This window comes from Psammomys obesus, unplaced genomic scaffold (genome assembly GCF_907164565.1).
Source record: "Psammomys obesus unplaced genomic scaffold, mPsaObe1.curated_primary_1811, whole genome shotgun sequence".
Classification (NCBI taxonomy): Eukaryota; Metazoa; Chordata; class Mammalia; order Rodentia; family Muridae; genus Psammomys; species Psammomys obesus.
In genome coordinates this window covers 22,366,695-22,382,925 of record NW_026596064.1, presented here as the reverse complement: position 1 = coordinate 22,382,925, position 16,231 = coordinate 22,366,695, and the positions used below count along the sequence as shown (strand labels likewise).

The following is a 16,231-nucleotide window of genomic DNA, read 5'->3' as shown; positions in this document are numbered from 1 at the left end:
TTTTATTCATTATTTTTCTTCAAAATGGGTCCCCTGATAAAAAATTGGTGCTGCTTTTGTGTCTATGTGATATTCCACCAAATAAATCGAATTCCTAAGTGCTTTGGAAGTCCAAACCAGTTCTGTGCGTTTGCACCAAAATGGGCTAGAGAAAACCAGTTTGAAAACACGGAGTACTAGTGGAGAAGTTCATAAGAAAGAGGCTGGATGAGTCTGCAGTTTTACTTTACAGTTAATTACTCCAATTTTAGGGAACTCGTGAAAGCAGTAATTTAGCCTGCTGATGGAATCTGGGAGATTACCAGTAGGAACTGGTGAGCAACTAGCTATGGACATTAAATGTGAAAAGTGTTTGACATTCTGTGCACATTGATGATTTTAGCATTGGAAAGCATCTCTGACACTGTATCAGTTTATGAAATTTCTGAGTCTAGTGGCACAGTCCTTTAATCCCAGCACTGGGATGCAGAGCATATCTCTGTGAGTTGAAGGCCTGCCTAGTCTACAAAGTGAATTCTAGGCCAGCCAGGGCTACACAGTGAGACCCTGTGGAGAAAGGGAGAGAGAGAGAAATTTATTGGGTAGTAAGTCCACCATTACGAAATTAAGCCCAACAACCTTTATTTTCTTACTCTGAAGTCTTAGTGAAAATGTTTCCTTCCCCTTTGGGCCAAGGTAGCCAGTTAATCCTTTAGGCTACTATTCAGTGTTTTCTATTCCTTTATTTTTACTTATAGACTATTTCTGTCTGCTGCTATACGCTCACATACATTCTAGCTTTATATTACCTATCTATCATGTATGCAGTGTTCTGCCTGCATGCCGGAAGAGGGCACCAGATCTCATTATAGATGGTTGTGAGCCAGCATGTGGTTGTTGGGATTTGAACTCGAGACCTTTGGAAGAGCACTCTGAGCCATCTCTCCAGCTCCTACTTTGAAATAGATCACCTAAGGTCGTTATACTAAAGTATTAGTAACTCACTAACCTCCCTTTAGTTAAAGGACAGTCTCTATTCTGTCTTCTGAACAAGGGTGCTGAAGTGAATGAGACCCTGTTTGTGCAAACAAAATGCCGATCTGGTTGTTCATTGAATGAGTGTTGAACAATTAACAGGCAAATTAAACCACTTGAATTCCAACAGATTGTAATTCCTTCTAAGGTTGTGGTTCCTCCTAAGTTTGTGTACTAAGCATTAAACGTTTAATACAAGTTTCCAAATACTGAATAGAATAAGCATATAACTTGTATGACTTCCACAGTAATAATAATGTTTACTGATAAGGCCTATGATTATCATCCAGGTAGAAGGCAGGGATAGTTTTACTAAATGGAAGAAAAAAATGGTTGTACGTAAACTACAAGTGATTTAGCACCAAAGTTAGAGGCTCTTCATTTAGCTTCTCTGTCTTGCTCGTATCCCTTTTTAAACATAGCTAATGATGGAAGTTTCAGGGTTCCATACCGAGAAAATTTCTTCCCAAGGGTATTATGAGTTGAATGAGATAACCTTAGATAATCTTTAGAAAGTAGCTTTAAAGCTAGATGGTGCTACAGGAGTGTGTCAGATGGATCTCTGTGAGTGTGAGGCCAGCCTGGTCTACAAAGCAAGTCCAGAACATCCAAGGCTACACAGAGAAACCCTGTCTCCAAAAAGCAAAAACAAAATACTAGATGAGATGTGAGTGTAAAGCAGTCTATTCAAACTTTACCTGAATAGATTTCCCAATCCAGAGATCTGGGATTAGATTTTAGCCTTCGCTATTATTAGGTGTCTGACCTTGGGCACTCAAAATGAAGTTTCCTTGTGTTTAAATCTAGCCTGTAGGTATTATTGAAGTAGATAATGAGTACACAGTGCTTAGTACATGCTTTATATGCTTTTTTTTTTTTTTTTAATGGAAGCTAAGGCTAGCCTTGAACATGGTTATCCAAGTACTGGTATTACAGGCATATGCCACCCCACCAGCAGACATTCTTACTCATTGTATTAACATAGGCTTCAGTCCTACATACTGAGCTTGTAGGGGAGGCTTACGATGTCCTAAAAGAGTGATTAGAATTTGAAATTAGTCTATCATGAAAAAAAAAAAAAAAAGCCAAAAACAACAACCACAACAAAAAAACTCTTCTAGCTGTATTTTTTTTGAGATTGGCCCTGCTGTAACTCAAACTCCCAGACTAAAGCTAGTCAGTCTACCTTAGTCTCCCAAGTAGCTGGACTGCAGGCTCAAATGTCACCATATCTGGCTCCAACAGACTCCAAGCTTGTTTATTAGTAGAAGCTGAAAATACCAACATAATTCCCTTGTGGTTTTACCTATAGTTTAGTGTTTTGTTTTTTTTTTTTAATGTTAAGAACTTTCCAATGCTTATGATCATTAATGTGTGGAATTGTATTTTAGGAAACACATTTTAAAGTTTTATCAATACAAGGAACAGTATGAATATGAACTAGAATAAGAATTTTTTCCTTCTTTAATGAATAATAAAATAATTGAAATATACCTTTTTCAAGTTTATATTTTTCTTTAATTATGACAAAATACTCATTTACATAAAGGAAAGTAATTTACTAAGATAAATATTCAATTTACTAATTGAATATTTTTTAATAATGTTTTTATTTTATGTACATTGGTGTTTGTGGGTGCTGGGAATTGAACCTGTGGCCTCTGGAAGAACAGTCAGTTCTCTTAACTACTGAGCCATCTTTCCAGCCCCAACTGAATATTTGTATTAATGTAAGTTCACTATAGAGTAACTTGGATATAGTAAGTGCATTTTACTTCATTTTTATGTGTGTTGATAAACAGTAGGAGTGCTTTTTATTTAATGTCTAAATAGCTTAAGTTGCACTCTTCCTTTTTCTTATTAAAAAGGGAAAGAAAGTCTTTGTATAGCAGCATTATATATAATATGTAGTATATTGTGAATAAATATATGTACATATAAAACACAGTTTGTGTATATTCAGGGACAGCTGGAGTGGAGTTACATCTTTAGAGTAGCAGATCTTTATTTTACCTGCACATATTAAAAACTCAGTTGCTGTTGTGGTAGTCAATGTTCAGTGATTCACACTTGTAAGTACAGCACTACAGAGGGTATAAAGCAAAAGGATCTCAGATTTGAGGGCAACCCAGGCTGCACAGATAGCAGGTAAATCTAGGCTATATTAAGGAGGCCGTTTTTATTTTTTTAAAAGTTGCTTCTGTGAGTAAGATGATGTGATTTACTTGAAATTCTCTTTTCTGTAGCTCTGCTACATTTCACAACTTTAGTCAGCCATTTTTAGTAGTTAATGTGTATTATAAATATTTTCTTCAGATTATTTTTATCTATCTATCTATTTATTTATTTATTTTTTGAGATAGGGTCTCAGTATTTAGTCTTGGCTGTCTTAGATTGGCTATATAGACCAGGCTGGCCTTGAACTCTCAGAGATCCACCTGTGTCTGCTGTGTAATTAAAGGCACACACCACCACATCTAATATCTGGTCTCATTTTTTATCTTGAAAAAGGGGTTCCACTAAGTTGCCCAGGTTGACCTTGACTATGCTCCATACCTAGGGAAACCTTGAACTTGTTAGATTTCTACCTCATCCTCCCATGTAGGTGCCAGCCTGTGCCACCAGGTCCAGCTACAGTTTTTGGTTTTAAGTTTGCTCTAAATTTAAACATTGAATAATTGTTTCATCTAAAAATTATATAATACCTTTTTTAAGAATGCTTTCACTTACTCATATAACAAGGCTATTTATTTGTGTGTGTACTTTCAGCTTAAATATATAAGTTCAAATGTTTCTGAGAAATAGAAGGGAAGGGCAGAGTGGCTGCATAACGTGCAAAAGCCCTGCTTCTCCCAGCACCGCTTAACGCAGATATAGTCTCACATGCCTATAATCTGGAAGTGGGTACATGAGATCCTGTCTCAGATATGTGTGTAAGCACTTGTGTGTGTCTAAGGGAATTCCCATCGTGACAAAGTGATACCTAAGTGTGGAAGGGAGGCACATTTATATGATAAACATGACTAATTTGATTTCTCCAAGGCTTAGATGTAAATAAGACATTTTAAATACTAGTCAAGTCTTGTTGATACATAGACTCTAAACCAAGGAGGAATACCTCCAAGTTATAAAAGGAAAAAAAATAGACATATGAAACTACATAGAAATAATTTTGTATCAGAAATAGAAACAAATGGTTGAAATAAAACACTTGAAATACATATAGTAGGTAAAGAGTTACTATTGGTAAGAAATTTTAAGAAGCCCACCTGATAGAGCTATACATAGAGAACCATGTTGCCAGAAAGTTCACAGAAGAAAAAGCTTAAACATTTTACATCTAGCTTAACAAATGTAAAAACTACAACCTTACTAGTAATTGATACAGTAACAGTGAAATATGTCTAACGCAGGGATATGTGGGGAAAGATTTTCCTGTAAATGCTGGTAGAGAAATGAATTGTTCCTTGTTGGTTTTATTTTTAGTAAACAAACAGTATTAGTACTAGAAGCACATGCAAGGCGTGGTGGCCCACACCTTTAATTCCAGTGCTGGGAGGAGGCAGAGACAGGTGGATCTCTGTGAGTTCTAGTCCAGCCTGGTCTGCAGAGGAGTTCCAGGACAGCGAGGGCAATGACACAGAGAAAAACCTGTCTCAAAAAACCAAACCAAACCAACAAGCAAGCAAAAAAAAAGAGAGAAAGAAAAAGAAAGAAACAAAGAAGTACATGTATTTTTCCATCAGTGTTCATAAAATCTATCTATTCCTTAGAAATAAAATCACCAGTAAGCAGGCAAGAACATTTTTACATGGATATGGATGTTGATTATGCCAAAATCCTGGGAGTAAGGGAACACTTATTAGTAGAAGTATTACTTATATTATGGCACAGTTGTATTCTGACACGTTGTAAAGTTGTTCAATAGTAGGAGCTGAATGTCTCCTGGTAACTTGGAAGGATGTCTAAATGTATCCTGAGAAGATTTCCAATACAGACCTTAAGTGATAAAGGTAAAATATACGGAAATGTATATAATAAGATTCTACTTTAATAAAATCATATGTGAAACATGAGTTTTGTGTGTCCTATCAACAATAGAAAAGAGGCAATAAGAAAAAGACAGGGCAAAGAGGTAGAGGGTATTCACAGTAAGATACCCATACATGTTTGCACATGTCTATGTGAACAGTGAATCACAGGAACAGAAGGTAGTCATTGTTTAGTGGTTGCCTCAATGCTTAGATAAACATTCCATGTGTATGTTTCCATTTTTACAATGATCACAGTGTTTCTGTAAGTAGTAAAATAATATTTGAAGTGCCTAGACATGACAGTTACTTGAAATACAGTTTCTTTTAGGTATTGAAGAAAGAAGTGAATAAATTATCCTGGTAACTCCATAAATTAGTTTTATTTGCAATAACCATTGGACACCTAATAATAAGTTGTCACGAAAATGTATCCTGAAATAATAGATATTGGCAGATAAGGCTCAGATTGACTTTTTTTTTTTTTGGTGTTGGTTTTAAATGCTGCAAAATCTTTTATGCCTTGGAAATGTAAAACATATTGCACAAATGTAGTTTTTGTCACCTGACTTAATCATATGATATAAACATTGTGAGAAAAGTCCACTTGTAGTCCATCAGATTACAAGACTAACTTTCACTCTAAGCAAACTTCAAATAGGTTTGGGGGATTTGGTCAGAGACATTTATCAGGGTTAGGATTGTGTACTGCTTCTGTAGAATACATTCGATCCCTAGCACCAGTGTTGAGTGGCTTATGACTGCCTATAACTCCAGGTCAGGAATCTGACACCTTCTTCTGGCCTTCACCAGCCCTGCCAAACACAAGCACATACCCTCACATGGCACACAGGCACATAAATAAAAAGAAAGAACTTAAATCTTTAAAAAGCAAAGTTTAAACTGCTTGCAATTAAGTAATACTTGACTTTATTTACTGATTTTGAGACGGTCTAGATATGTAACCCAAGCTAATCTCAAACTTGAGCCCCTATTGAATCAGCCTCCAAAATGCTGGGCTTGCAGATGCACGCCACTGCACACAGCTTGATTGTTTTCTAAAAATTAGAAGTTGATGCATTGCTTAAAACCATAATAGGAAATGGCAGATGGTTTGGAGTTGAGTCTGTAACTCAACTGATTTAAAATACCAGTTTTTATATCTCATGCTGCTGCTTTTAATTTTTTCCTCTTTATTACCAATTTTATTTTAATTATATATATGTTTTGTATCATAAACTTATAAAATCTGCAGTACTTTTTAAATAAGTGGGTAATATATGTATAAGCATATATTACATGCATATATGCTTATATGTATAGCATAGTCATACATTTCTGTTGTCTGTTACTAGCTGTTAGTCCCATGTATTTGTCCATTAATGGTAGTACCTTTGATTAGTGTTCTGAGCCGCTCTCTTTTCAGTTAACAGGAGATATCTCACACTGATCCAGTTAAAGCTCCCTCAAATGCTAATTGGGGATTATATTGATGAGTCATCACTGTCATATGGAATGGTGCAGGGAACTTGTTCGTGATTCAGACCTTTTTTTTTTTTTTTTTTTTTTATCCTTCTGCCTCCGCATCTTCTGCAGATCCTACCAGCATGTGCCACCACAAGTGGCAAGGCCCTTTTCGTAATACTTTAATTATGATGACTCATGGAAGCCTCACAGCAACCTTCTAAGATGATGCTTACCCTTATCCCCATTTTCCAATTGAGGAAAATTATGCATGTGATGGTTAAATGTTCAATAATATAACAGCTTATAAGTAATAGAACTTAGGGGGTATTATTACTGTTTTAATGACATTAAGCTTACAAATTCTGTCACAAGTTCTTTAGTCTTTATAGTTTTTACGTGTGTGTGTGTTTGATAGAGGGTGACTCGAGGTGAGAGGACAACTTTATGGAGTTGATTGTCTTTCCACTTTTATGTAGGATCTGGGAATCAAACACAGGTCACTAGGTTTGCAGGGCCTGAGCCATCTCACTTGCCCAAGTCTCCATATCAATGGATTTTCCAATCTTTGCATAAGTAAGTGCTATAAATGAATATTAATAAAACATTTTGTGCACACACAGTAAATTCCTAGAAATGGAGTAGCTGCATTAAAACAATGACATTTTTTTAATTTTAGTAGGTATCGCTGTGTTGCTCTCCAATTTAGGGATGCACAGAGGTTAAACTTTGTCCTTAGTAATTTGCTTGAATCTACAATTTAGATTGAGTACTTAGAAGATTACTGAATGACTTTGACTTTCCTGAATTGTGTGTGATCTACCATTGTGATAGCACACCTTTAGTCAATATGACGATTTGAATCAATATGATAATTTGAGAATAACACACTTGGGTTTATGACTTTTAAATAACATTAAGTATTCTGGTTACAACTTAAAATGCTACTTACTTTATATTGGAGTTTCATTATTTGAAATTGGAATTTAAGTTACCCAAAGAGTAAAAAAGCTATAATTCTTAATAAATAACTGAAAGGTGCTGATTTTATGCATTGAACAAATTGTGTAAGGCATTTCAGTTACAGTAAACAGCTGAGCATGATAGCTTGTTTTCAGCAGCCCTTGCACCCCAGCTTTAGGTAATACAAGGGGTTAATGAGAGACTTCACTCACATTAATTACAAGCTCCGTAAGTTATTTGAAATGTAATACATTTTAGAGTCTTAAGAGGCAGGTGGACTAATTGACACCAAACTCTTGGATGTGATCCAAAGCAGAAACTTAAAGCTATGAATCTGCTCAGACAGGATACCTGAGGGATTGGACGTACATATACAGAACCTGCTATTGTTCATTGATTTGTGTTTGTGTTTTAAACATGATCTCATCCTTGCCAAGACATTGTACTGGGAAAATGAAGGGTTGAGGAAACAACCAAAAATAGAGATAATTAGACTGAGGCTGTGGGTAAAAGTTACAATTAATACTGCCTTAAATAAGAGCAACACAAAACAACAAGTAGTTCCCACTCTGTCTGTGCCTTTTAGAACCAATGAACTATACCAAATGTATAACCAAAGTATTAGAACTTAGTCTGGATCTTAAGATAAAAATCTTATGTCTTATTGAGAATAGGGTAGGATCTTATAAGTCCTCATTCAAGATACCATTACTTAGTTTTTTTTTTTTTTTGAAAAAGGGTCTCTCTGTGTAGCCCTGGCTGTCCTGGAACTTGCATTGTAGACCAGGCTGGCCTCCAACTGCATAGAGATCTGCCTGCCTCTGCCTCTTGGGTACCGAGATTAGAGGTGTGTACCACAATGGCTGACTTGTTGATAGCAATATATGCAAGTTCCTGTTTCTTTTTGTTGTTTATATTTTCTTTTCTGAGACAGTGTTTCTCTGTTTAGCCCTGACTGTCCCGGACTCAATTTGTAGACCAGGTTGGCCTCAAACTCATAGAGATCCACCTGCCTTGCCTCTCCTATCATCGCTGGAATCACAGGCATTCCACAACACGGCAAGTAAGTTCCTGTTTCTTTTTTTTTTTTTTTTTTTGTTAATCACAGTTTATTTACTTTGTATCCCAGCCGTAGCCACCTCCCTCATTCCCTCCCACTCCCACCCTCCTTCCCTTTTCACCTCTCTCCCTCATCTCCCTGTGCCTTTCCAAGTCTACTGCTAGGGGAGGTTATCCTCCCCTTCCATCTGACCCTAGCATATCAGGTATCTTCAGGACTGGCTACCATGTCTTCCTCTGTGACCTAGCAAGGCTGATCCTCCCTTGGGGAGAGGGGAGGCAGAGGTAAAGGAGCCAGTCATTGAGTTCATGTCAGAAATAGTTCCTGTTCCCCTTACTAGGGCACCCACTTGGATACTGAGCTACCATCCAGGGGTTCTAGGTTATATCCATACATGGTCCTTGGTTGGAGAAACAGTCTCATAGAGGACCCCTGTGCCCTGACATATTTTGTCCTTGTGGAGCTCCTGTCCTCTCCTAGTCATATTACCTCCCCCTTTTATCGTATGATTCCTTGCACTCTGCAGAAGGTTTGGTTATGAGTCTCCACATCTGCTTTGATACACTACTAGGTAGAGTCTTTCAGAGGCCTTCTGTGGTAGGCTCCTGTCCTGTTACTTGTTTTCTCCTTCCCATGACCATCCCATTTGTTTTTCTAAGTGAGGATTGATCATCTTACCCCGGGTCCTCTTTCTTGTTTATCTTCTTTAGATGCACATATTTTAGTATGTTTATCCTATCTTATAGATCTATATAAGTGAATATATACCATGTGTGTCTTTCTGCTCCTGGGATACCTCACTCAGGATGATCTTTTCTAGATCCCAACATTTGCCTGCAAATTTCATAATTTCCTTGTTTATAATTGCTGAGTAGTATTCCATTGTGTAAAAATAGCACAATTGCTGTACCCATTCCTCCGTTGATGGACATCTGGGTTGTTTCCAGTTTCTGGCTATTATGAATAAAGCTGCTACAAACATGGTTGAGCAAAAACAGAGAATTCTCTGTAGAGGAATATAGAATGGCAGAGAAACACTTAAAGAAATGTTCAACGTCCTTAGCCATCAGAGAGATGCAAATCGAAATGACCCTGAGATTTCACCTTACACCCATCAGAATGGCAAAGGTTAAAAACTCAAGTGACAACACACGCTGGAGAGGTTGTGGAGAATTGGGAACCCTCCTCCATTGCTGGTGGGAATGTAAACTTGTACAACCACTTTGGAAATCAATCCGGCGCTTTCTCAGACAAGTAGGAATAGTGCTTCCTCAAGATCCAGCTTTACCACTCGTAGGCATATATCCAAAAGTTCCTGTTTCTAATCCTCACTAATACTACCTTAAAATTTTAGCCATTCTAATAAGCATCATGGTTTAAAGTTTTGTGTTTAACTAGTAATCAATGATAGAAGGCATCTTTTAAATTAGTTATCCATATGTGTGTATTTATGTATATTAGCATGTTTAAGTCTTTGCCTTTTAAATTACATTTTTTTAATTCGTGTGCATGTGTAAGTCATAGTATTAGTTTGGAGGCTTAGGACTACTTTGGAGTATCAATTTTTCCCTTCCATCATATGTGTCCCAGGGATTGAACTCAGGTCATCAGGTTTGATGGCAAGTGCTTTATCTGCTGTGCTACCTCACCAGCCTACATTGTCTTCTTTATTCATGAGTATTCAGAGTTGCTTTTCAAAGGAAGTGCTTTTGGTAGGTGAGGAAGAGGGAAAGATCTGGGAGGAGTTGTGGGAAGGGAAACAAGAATCAGAATATATTGAATGAAGAAAAATATTTTAATAAAAGAAAAAAATTAGAAACTAAATTTGTGAAGAAAAAAGCATTGCTTTTCTGAAACTATATTAAGATTATATTTCTGCTTTATAAACATTTTCTTGCAAAGTCCAGTTTGTCAGTTTGCTCTTTGTCTATGTTAAATAAATTAATCTAATTCCGGTTCTCAAGGAACATTTTACAGTTATAGGTTTGACATTTAGGCCTACCATCCATTTTCAGTTGTTTTTTTTATATATTGTAGGTGAGATTGAAGTATTTTGGTGGTGATTTTTGGTTTTGTATATACATATCTGTTTATTCTACTGTCACTGTTGAAGAGATAGCAGTTCTTTATTAAATTTATATTTTTGTCAAAAGTCACTTGTTAATTTTTCTGTCTGTGTATACATTTTATACTTTTTAAGTTGTGTGTAAATTTTTAAATAATACTAGCCTAAATAATAGATTTTACACTCTGTAGTTATTATAGAGTTATTTGTGTTCTGGCTAATATTTTAGACCACTAAAATTATTAATAAACATAACATTTAAATTTTAGTAAGTTAATATATTTAATAAAAGTACTTTCCTAATATTTTGGGATGTTTAATAATACCTTTTATTTCTGAAATTTATTCTTTGATAGTATTTGGCTTCAGTTTGGCTTCAGAGAAGTACTGATTTTAAAAATCTGGGTCATTGGGTATTAGGCCAAGCTCTATTCAGTCTATTTCTAAGGGCTATCAGTTTTCACTCTGGGAATGGGAGTTCCTGTTTCACACATGCCCCAGCTAAGACTGTAACTGAATAATACGGGGTGTTTGTGTCCTATGTGGGCAGCCAGACTGCTTTATGACAAAAGCTGGTGGCTCCCAGTTTTCCTGGCAATTACAGTCCAGAAGTAAAGAAGGGCATTGATTAGTTTGTTTCTTGCTTTTTGGTTGCACATGCATGTGGGTAGTAGGAGCTTGCATGGCCCAGCAAGCATGTGGAGGGTAGTGAACCACTCATGGGACTCTATTTTTTTTTCCTCCCACCCTGTCAGTGCCAGGGATTGAACTCACGTCATCAGGTTTGGAGGCAGAAGCTTTTACCCTCTGACATCTCACTTTTCTGCTTTTTAGTTTCTTGAGATAGGAGCCCACTACATCGCCCAAGCTGGCATTAAACTTGAGCTCCTCCTGCCTCGTTTTCCTAACTCAAGAATTAGAGAAGTGAGCTACCCACCTGGATTTGTTCCACAAATTCCTAATTATAGTAATGGTTAATTAAGTGCTGCACAAGAGCAGTTTTGAAGACTAAGCAAATACCAAGTTAATTCCTTAGCAAATCATGCCATTTAAAGCCTCTATGAATAACTAAGTCTGTCTTGACCTACAGTCAACTTAATAAATAAACTGTAGCTGTTACTAATTGAAATATACTTGGGCAAGCCATTAGAAATGCTGATGTCTTGTCCACTGAATTGAAAAATATCTGTGGACTTTTTGCCATAGTCATATATTTCAACCCAGGTTATAAAGGTTCTTTTATCCATGTGAAGTGCTCTCCTGGTTAGTTTTCACTGTCGACTTGACACAAGCTAGAATCACCTTGGATGTGGTCTTTCTTAGTAATGAGTTATCTAAATCAGGTTGGCAGTAGGCCTGACTTGGGGGGACTTGGTTGCCTCGATTGTTAATTAGACAGTTGTGGGCCACATCATTCCCTAAGCCAGGGGTTCTGAACTATGTAAGACAAGAGAAAGCTAGGTAAATGCAAGCAAGCCACATGTGTGTCCTCCTCCTCCTCCCTTTTTGACTATGAAAGATGTTTGACTAGGTCTCCTCAATGACAGAATTATAAGCAAAATAAGCCCTTTTCTTCCCCTAAGTTGCCTTTGGTCAGGTTATTCTATCACAACCATAGAAATGAAGCCTCCTCAAGGGCCATATTACTAAATTGCTTCCCATGTTCCTTAGTAATAAATTCAAATGTCTTTTTTTTATGATTATGGGTTATTCTTTTGATCATTAATTCAGAACTTCGTTCCTTTACCTTCTAAGGTAGCTCTTCAAATGCAGGTAGCTGCTTTAATGCAGCTCTTATTTGCTGCATTAAATCTCCATTGTTCTAAAATATTGCATAATATTTTTTTAAGTCCATGTGGCTGTATGCAGGTCTTTTGCACATTGCAGAAAGAAAAGGAAATTATGACCACTTCTAGAAATGCTATTAAAAACGACTAAGGGCAAGGGTTAACAGCTAAGCTTGAGCCTAACTAACTGATTAAATTAAAGCGTCTGTTTCCAGACTAAGTCTTCATTATTTATTTTTTCAAAAATGCTTTTGATACAGGGCTGGAGTTGGACTGAGTACGTGTCTGTGTTTCTGTGTGTGTGTGTTTAGATGTGTGTGTAGGTATGCATGCACTTCTGCGTCATGTTCCCCGATCCTATTAGACCAGCTTGCCTTAATGTGCTTCTCTACTCTTTTGACTCACAGCTTTATTTATACATTTTCTTAGAATATTAGTAATTTTCATAAACTGTTTCACTAATGACCTTAAGTTTACCTTCTCATCTATTCATTCTTTCTTAATGATCCTATGAAATGTGTATACATGTAAAAATACTTATTCCTGAAACTTACTTTTTTATTGCTATTTTGGCCAATTAAGTGAATCAGTAAAAGAACAAGGACCCAGAGCTTTTTGATCTGAAGGAAAGTAGTCTGCCTACCCATATCAGCTCTTTCCAGAGTCCCAGACCTGCTACAACTCAGCATCCTGTGGAGATGACCAGCTGCCAGGAGGGTGTTGTTCCTCATAGCCTGTGTTTTGTTAAAGAGAAGAGAAATTACTTTCAGAAGCTCCGAAAGGATTTTTTTTGCCTTTTATTAGTCAGACTGTTCCCAAACAGGTTCTTGCCGAGCAAGTCATTGCTAAAAATCTGAAGTTAACTATGATAGACTTCCAAAATTTGAACAAATTACAGGTTTTATTGGCAAGAGAAGAAGGGTCTGGCTGGGTTTGCATAGTGGAATAAATCTTCCATATATATGTTTCTGATAGAACTGGTAAGTAGATAAACTTTAAAGTATATCAGTAAATAAATGGAGCGGTGGAAACGTACCTACTGTTCTGGTTCGTTACATACTGCATACATGTCCTGTAACACTGTATGCCTTTCAATACATACAATTACAATAACAAAAAACTAAGTACTTAATTGAAATCTACTGGATTTCTTTTTCTTTAAAAACAAAATAACAAAACCCCTATGCCTTCAAAGCTAGTCTTTTAATGAGATAGTTTGTTCTTTTTAAAATATTAACATTAAATAACACTCCAGTGTCATTGAAGTGTCAGATTTGTATGTGAATTATCTTGGAACCCTAGTATTTTTTGTGTCACTTTCACCTTATTTTCAGCCCAAACTATAGTAGTAAAAAGTAGTTTTTAGGGAAAAAAGACATTACTGGGTTTAGCATAGTAACCAGTAACAGTTTGAGGTCTGTGTTATAAAATAGAGGTGAGACAGCAGACCTCTGGTGTTGCTTGTCACTGCAGTGTTCTGCAGTGCGTGTGGGGGAGACACCAATGACTCACTAGTCAGATGGTTGCTGTGCTGCCTTCTGGATTTTTCCTTTTTCACAAATATGAAGGGGATATGATTTATGATTAAGGGAGTGTTAGTTGTCAATTGTATTTGCTGTTTATCCTTAAGTAAAGTAGGAGTCCTGTAGCTAAAAATACGTTTTAATGCAATCATTGAGTTTTTGGGTGTTTTGTTTGTTTGTTTGTTTGTTTGTTTGTTTGTTTTTAAATGACTGGGTTGTAGTGCTGTACCCCAGGTACTCCAGCCTGCTTAGTGAGTGCTTTTTTTTTTTTTTTTTTATCACTGAGTTATATTATCCCAGCACTGCTGTTCCTTGATTTCTTTTTGTTTTGTTTCTTTCCTTTTTTTTTTTTTTTTTTTTGACAGGGTTTCTCTGTGTTGCCATAGCTGTTCTGTCTGGACTCACTTTGTAGATCGGGCTGGCCTCGAACTCAGAGATACACCTGCCTCTGCCTTCTTGAGTGCTGCCATCATGCTCAGCTTTGATTTCTTTTTTATATAATGGAGAACATTAGGGATAACTGTAAGGAAGGAATTTTATGGAGCATTAAATCATAGTATACTTGAACCTTCTACTGTGAAGACTTGGAATAAGATTAATTCTTAATTTATTATGACTTCTAAATTTCCTGTTGAAAATGCTTTAGAAAGCTTTTAAACATGTTTATTTTAAGTGTGTGTGTGTGGGGGGGGGCTTTGTACATATGTGTGCCCAAGGTTCATGTGTGTTCAGAAGGTCAGAGGCATTGGATCCCCTTGAACTGGGCACAAGAATAGACTCCACTATAAGAACAGATTGCTCTCCTGACAGCTCAGGCTCTTCTCCAGCCCGTGTCTGACATCCTTAAAACCTGCTGTTTGTTGGGCAGGGTTGTTGCACACCATATCCCAAGCACTCAGTTGGCAGAGGCAGACAGATCTCTGTAAGTTAGAGGCTAGCCTGGTCTACAGGATGAGTTCCAGGACAGCCAGGACTACACAGAAAGAAATCCTATCTCAAAAACCAAAACAACAGCTAAAAAACCCTGCAGTTTGACATAGATCATGAATATTTAAAGTGCACAAAGGTTTTAGTAGGGCATTTTTTTATTTTGACTGTTGTATATATAATAAGGAAAGGTTGCTAACAAATTAATGTTATGAGAGTGTTTATCAAACTTTTATATGCTCAGTTCGAGTCACTTATCAAGTCTCTATAATGTCTACCTGACAAATTTTCATTTTAATTAACCACTTTCATATTCATATAAAATGTTGTCTTGATCACCTGTACAAAGTGATACCATGTACTGTTACAAGTGAAGTAACCTGTATGTCTATAAACAGTAAAAAACTCAAATGGTTAATAAAAAAAAAATATTATCTTGACAAAGCTGATATAGAGGTCAGAGAAAAGAACTCAAAAGATTATAGATCTGAGAAGAGAGAGCTTTTGAGATATTCTGAAGTAACTGTCATGATGAGGTAGAGAATATTATCTTTATCAGATAGAATTTTTTCAATGCAAGCACCAGAAACTGACATAGTAAATTAAGGATTCAGTAGAATATAAATACCAAAAGAGCATAGGGTTAGAGGCCAACTGCCCTGGTTCAAGTACATGTCTTGCATTTACTATTTGGTACTTTTTTTCAGTTGGTTAAAGTTAATTAAACTTTCCACTCTTTCATTTTTCATTTGTAAAAGAAGCAATAAGAAGTTATTTGAAAACTATTCACTTAGTGCTTATTTTCTTCACATGCTTGATCAGACACACAATAAATGGGATTTTTTTTTCTTTTATATATTAGAAGTGCTATGAAGAAAACCAAAGGAAGAGAACTGAGAATATTAGGCATGGTAGTACACGCCTTTAATTCCAGCATTCAGGATGCAGAGACAGGTTTCTGTGAGTTGGAGGCCAGTCTGGTATATATAGCAAGGTCTAGGCTAGCCAGGGTTACATAATGAAACTGTGTCTCAAAAATTAAGGGACTTGAAAATGAGTACAGGAGGAGGGAGACAATGTTATACGAATGTATCTTAGGGTGGATACATTTGAACAGATACAAGTGATAAGACAAACCATGGAGAGATCAAAGGTTGGGCATTGAGACATGAACACAGCACATACAAGTGTTTATATTGCCATTAAAGGGTGGTCACTTTAGAAGCATACAAAGTACCTGTAATTTTACAATTTAAAAAAGTCTTATTTTCATAATTGTCATAATTTATTCTGAAAGATGTGGTAAGAGCTGTTTAGGGGTGTATCTGTAATCTTTCCCCTTATATACGGTAGCACAGTAGAGAGAGCTAAATTTCTCTTAATCATACCTTTCTCTT

General features: G+C 36.4%; 1 protein-coding gene across 5 annotated transcripts in view; it reads left to right on the top strand.

Annotated features, from left to right (window-relative positions):
• The window catches only part of Atp6v1a (ATPase H+ transporting V1 subunit A), a 55,410-nt gene that overhangs the window by 2,364 nt on the left and 36,815 nt on the right, over positions 1-16,231 (top strand). The window contains exon 1 of one of the 5 annotated variants that reach the window (XM_055624900.1): positions 7,064-7,085. The exons of the other annotated variants lie outside the window; for them this stretch is intronic. The gene's annotated coding sequence lies outside the window, so the exon portion shown is untranslated. Of the gene's footprint in view, positions 1-7,063; positions 7,086-16,231 lie in introns of those variants that run through there. 5 annotated transcript variants of the gene reach the window in all.